Here is a 5,708-nt window from a genome sequence, read left to right on the forward strand (position 1 = left end):
GGAGGCAGCCAGGGAGGTCTTCCAAGGGCCGGGAGAGAGCACCACCCCGAAGCGCTTTTCTCCCGGGCTTGGGAGCATTGTGCGCGGCTGGCGGGAACAGCGGGATTGAGTGCTTGCAAACTGTCCTTTGGAGGCAGCCGGGGAGGTCTTCCAAGGGCCCGGACTGATCACCACCCCAAAATGCTTTTCTCCCGGGCTTGGGAGCATTGTGCGCGGCTGTCGGGAACAGCGGACATGACTGCTTGCAAACCGGCCTTTGGAGGCAGCCCGGGAGGTCTTCCAAGGGCCCGGAGAGAGCACCACCCCAAAATGCTTTTCTCCCGGGCTTGGGAGCATTGTGCGTGGCTGGCGGAAGCAGCGGGAATGAGTACTTACAAACCGGCCTTTGGAGGCAGCCGGGGAGGTCTTCCAAGGGCCTGTAGAGAGCACCACCCCGAAGCTCTTTTCTCCCGGGCTTGGGAGCAATGTGCGCCGGTGGCGGGAACAGCAGGCAGGAGTGCTTGAAAACCGGCCTTTGCAGGCAGCCGGGGAGGTCTTCCAGGGCCCGGTGTGAGCACCACCCCAAAAAGCTTTTCTCCCGGGCTTGGGAGCATTGTGCGCGGCTGGTGGGAACAGCGGGCATGAGTGCTTGCAAACTGGCCATTGGAGGCAGCCGGGGAGGTCTTCCAAGGGCCCGGAGAGAGCACCACCCCAAAATGCTTTTCTCCCGGGCTTGGGCGCATTGTGCGTGGCTGGCGGGAACAGCAGGAAGGAGTCCTTGCAAACCGGCCTTTGGAGGCAGCCGGGGAGGTCTTCCAAGGGCCTGTAGAGAACACCACCCCGAAGCGCGTTTCTCCCGGGCTTGGGAGCATTGTGCGCAGGTGGCGGGAACAGCAGGCAGGAGTGCTTGAAAACCGGCCTTTGGAGGCAGCCGGGGAGGTCTTCCAGGGCCCGGTGTGAGCACCACCCCAAAAACCTTTTCTCCCGGGCTTGGGAGCATTGTGCGCGGCTGGCGGGAACAGCGGGCATGAGTCCTTGCAAACCGGCCTTGGAGGCAGCCGGGGAGGTCTTGAAAGAGCCCGGAGAGAGCACCACCCCGAAGCGCTTTTCTCCCGGGCTTGGGAACATTGTGCGCGGCTGGCAGGAACAGCAGGCAGGACTGCTTGCAAACTCGCCTTTGGAGGCAGCCGGGGAGGTCTTCCAAGGGCCCGGAGTGAGCACCACCCCAAAATGCTTTTCTCCCGGGCTTGGGAGCATTGTGCGCGGCTGGTGGGAACAACGGGCATGAGTGCTTGCAAACCGGCCTTTGGAGGCAGACGGGGACGTCTTCCAAGGGCCCGGAGAGAGCACCACCCCAAAAAGCTTTTCTCCCGGGCTTGGGAGCATTGTGCGCGGCTGGCGGGAACAGCAGGCAGGACTGCTTGCAAACTGGCCTTTGGAGGCAGCCGGGGAGGTCTTCCAAGGGCCCGGAGAGAGCACCACCCCAAAAAGCTTTTCTCCCGGGCTTGGGAGCATTGTGCGTGGCTGGCGGGAACAGCAGGAAGGAGTGCTTGCAAACCGGCCTTTAGAGGCAGCCGGGGAGTCTTCCAAGGGCCCGGAGAGAGACCACCCCAAAATGCTTTTCTCCCGGGCTTGGGAGCATTGTGTGCGGCTGGCGGGTAAGCGGGAGGGAGTTCTTGAAAACCAGCCTTTGGAGGCAGCCGGGGAGGTCTTCCAAGGGCCGGGAGAGAGCACCACCCCGAAGCGCTTTTCTCCCGGGCTTGGGAGCATTGTGCGCGGCTGGCGGGAACAGCGGGATTGAGTGCTTGCAAACCGGCCTTTGGAGGCAGCCGGGGAGGTCTTCCAAGGGCCGGGAGAGAGCACCACCCCGAAGCGCTTTTCTCCTAGGCTTGGGAGCATTGTGCGCGGCTGGCGGGAACAGCGGGCATGAGTGCTTGCAAACCGGCCTTTGGAGACAAACGGGGAGGTCTTCCAAGGGCCCGTAGAGAGCACCACCCCGAAGCGCTTTTCTCCCGTGATTGGGAGCATTGTGTGCGGCTGGCGGGACAGCGGGAGGGAGTACTTGAAATCCAGCCTTTGGAGGCAGCCGGGGAGGTCTTCCAAGGGCCGGGAGAGAGCACCACCCTGAAGGGCTTTTCTCCTGGGCTTGGAGCATTTGCACGGATGGCGGGAACAGCGAGTGCGAGTGCTTGCAAACCGGCATTTGGGGGCAGCCCGGGAGGTCTTTCTTGGGCCCAGAGAGAACACCACCCCGAAACGCTTTTCTCCCGGGCTTGGGAGCATTGTGCGCGGGTGGCGGGAACAGCAGGCAGAAGTGCTTGCAAACCGGCCTTGGAGGCAGCCGGGGAGGTCTTCCAAAGCCCGGAGTGAGCACCACCCCAAAATGCTTTTCTCCCGGGCTTGGGAGCATTGTGCGCAGCTGGCGTGAACAGCGGGATTGAGTGCTTGCAAACCAGCCTTTGGAGGCAGCCGGGGAGGTCTTCCAGCGGGAGAGTGCCGGTTGTTCTCAGAGGCCCCACAGGCCAGGGGCAGGACCCAGCAGTGTCCCTGCCTCTGGCAGCCTTGCCCAGACCTTCCTGGCCTCCGGGGGTACTACCCCACCAAGGGGCAGGCTGCGGGGCCTGGGTCCAGACATGCCCGGGCGCCTCCCCAGGCTCATCCCCGCTGGTGCCTTTCCCCTGGGCCTAGGCCTCGGTTGAGGCCTCCTTGGAGAGGAGGTTGCCGGCAGGGGCTGTCTGCACACTGCAAGGTGCTGGAGCTCAGAGGGCCTCGTCAGAGGGAAAGGACCAGCAAAGGGCTGGATGCCCAACACCTCTCTGACCCAGCAGCCTCAGGGCAGCAGGGAGAGCAAGAGGCCCAACTTGCCCCTAGGTCGGCTCTACCCCGTCCCACACAGGCAGCCAGCCCAGCAGCAGCCTGGCAGTCTCTGGCTCCCCCGAACTCTCTGCCGGTGTAGGGGGCAGGAACAGACGTGTGCATGTCGTTCTGCCTTGGCCTGGGAGTGTGTTCCCCCTGCCTGTCCCCCAGGCTCAGGGGCAAGGGCCCGGAGAGAGCACCACCCCGAAGCGCTTTTCTCCCGGGCTTGGGAGCATTGTGCGTGCCTGGCGGGAACAGCGGGCGGGAGTGCTTGCAAACCGGCCTTTGGAGGCAGCCGGGGAGGTCTTCCAGCGGGAGAGTGCCGGTTGTGCTCAGACGCCCCACAGGCCAGAGGCAGGACCCAGCAGTGTTCCTGCCCCTGGCAGCCTTGCCCAGACCCTCCTGGCCTCCGGGGGTACTGCCCCACCAAGGGGCAGGCTGCGGGGACTGGGTCCAGACATGGCCGGGCGCCTCCCCAGGCTCATCCCCGCTGGTGCCTTTCCCCTGGGCCTAGGCCTCGGTTGAGGCCTCCTTGGAGAGGAGGTTGCTGGCAGGGGCTGTCTCCACACTGCAAGGTGCTGGAGCTCAGAGGGCCTCGTCAGAGGGAAGGGACCAGCAAGGGGCTGGATGCCCAAGACCTCTTTGGCCCAGCAGCCTCAGGGCAGCAGGGAGAGGAAGAGGCCCAATTTGCCCCTAGGTCGGCTCTGCCCCTTGCCACACAGGCGGCCAGCCCAGCAGCTGCCTGACAGACTCTGGCTCCCCCGAGCTCTCTGCCGGTGCAGGGGTCAGAAACAGACGTGTGCATGTGGTTCTGCGTTGGTCTGGGAGTGTGGTCCCACTGCCTCGCCCCCACACTCAGGGGCAAGGGCCCGGAGAGAGCAACACCCCGAAGCGCTTTTCTCCCGGGCTTGGGAGAATTGTGCGTGCCTGGTGGGAACAGCGGGCGGGAGTGTTGGCAAACCGGCCTTTGGAGGCAGCCGGGGAAGTCTTCCAGTGGGAGAGGGCCGGTTGTGCTCAGAGGCCCCACAGGCCAGGGGCAGGACCCAGCAGGGCCCCTGCCCGTGGCCAGCCTTGCCCAGACCTTCCTGGCCTCCGGGGGTACTGCCCCACCAAGGGGCAGGCTGCGGGGACTGGGTCCAGACATGCCCGGGCGCCTCCCCAGGCTCATCCCCGCTGGTGCCTTTCCCCTGGTCCTAGGCCTCGGTTGAGGCCTCCTTGGAGAGGAGGTTGCTGGCAGGGGCTGTCTCCACACTGCAAGGTGCTGGAGCTCAGAGGGCTTCCTCAGAGGGAAGGGACAAGCAAGGGGCTGGATGCCCAAGATCTCTTTGGCCCAGCAGCCTCAGGGCAGCAGTGAGAGCAAGAGGCCCAACTTGCCCCTAGGTCGGCTCTGCCCCTTCCCACACAGGCGGCCAGCCCAGCAGCTGCCTGACAGACTCTGGCTCCCCCGAGCTCTCTGCCGGTGCATGGGGCAGGAACAGACGTGTGCATGTCGTTCTGCCTTGGCCTGGGAGTGTGGACCCCCTTCCTGGCCCCCAGGCTCAGGGGAAAGGGCCCGGAGAGAGCACCACCCCGAGGCGATTTTCTCCCGGGCTTGGGAGCGTTGTGCGCCCTTGGTTGGAACAGTGGGCGGGAGTGCTTGCAAACCGGCCTTTCGAGGCAGCCGGGGACGTCTTCCAGCGGGAGAGTGCCGGTTGTGCTCAGACGCCCCACAGGCCAGGGGCAGGACCCAGCAGTGTCCTGCCCCTGGCAGCCTTGCCCAGACCTTCCTGGCCTCCGGGGGTACTGCCCCACCAAGGGGCAGGCTGCGGGGACTGGGTCCAGACATGCCCGGGCGCCTCCCCAGGCTCATCCCCGCTGGTGCCTTTCCCCTGGGCCTAGGCCTCGGTTGAGGCCTCCTTGGAGACGAGGTTGCTGGCAGGGGCTGTCTCCACACTGCAAGGTGCTGGAGCTCAGAGGGCCTCATCAGAGGGAAGGGACCAGCAAGGGGCTGGATGCCCAAGACCTCTTTGGCCCAGCAGCCTCAGGGCAGCAGGGAGAGCAAGAGGCCCAACTTGCCCCTAGGTCGGCTCTGCCCCTTTCCACACAGGCCGCCAACCCAGCAGCTGCCTGGCATACTCTGGCTCCCCCGAGCTCTCTGCCGGTGCAGGGACCAGGAACAGACGTTTGCATGTGGTTCTGCCTTGGCCTGGGAGTGTGTTCCCCCTGCAGTGCCCCCAGGCTCAGGGGCAAGGGCCCGGTGAGAGCACCACCCCGAAGCGCTTTTCTCCCGGGCTTGGGAGCATTGTGCGTGCCTGGCGGGAACAGCGGGCATGAGTTCTTGCAAACTGTCCTTTGGAGGCAGCCGGGGAGGTCTTCCAAGGGCCCGGACTGATCACCACCCCAAAATGCTTTTCTCCCGGGCTTGGGAGCATTGTGCGCGGCTGTCGGGAACAGCGGACATGAGTGCTTGCAAACCGGCCTTTGGAGGCAGCCCGGGAGGTCTTCCAAGGGCCCGGAGAGAGCACCACCTCGAAGCGCTTTTCTCTCGGGTTTTGGAGCATTGTGTGCGGCTGGTGGGACAGCGGGAGGGAATTCTTGCAAACCGGCCTTTGGCGGCAGCCAGAGAAGTCTTCCAAGGGCGCGGAGAGAGCACCACCCCGAAGCGCTTTTCTCCGGGGTTTTGGAACATTGTGTGTGCCTGGCGGGAACAGCGAGTGGGAATGCTTGCAAACCAGCCTTTGGGGGCAGCCGGGGAGGTCCTCCATGGTCCCTGAGAGAACACCACCCCGAAGCGCTTTTCTCCCGGGCTTGGGAGCATTGTGCGCGGCTGTCGGGAACAACGGACATGAATGCTTGCAAACCGGCCTTTGGAGGCAGCCCGGGAGGTCTTCCAA

The sequence above is a fragment of the Dama dama genome, unplaced genomic scaffold (assembly GCF_033118175.1).
Source record: "Dama dama isolate Ldn47 unplaced genomic scaffold, ASM3311817v1 ptg000020l, whole genome shotgun sequence".
Classification (NCBI taxonomy): Eukaryota; Metazoa; Chordata; class Mammalia; order Artiodactyla; family Cervidae; genus Dama; species Dama dama.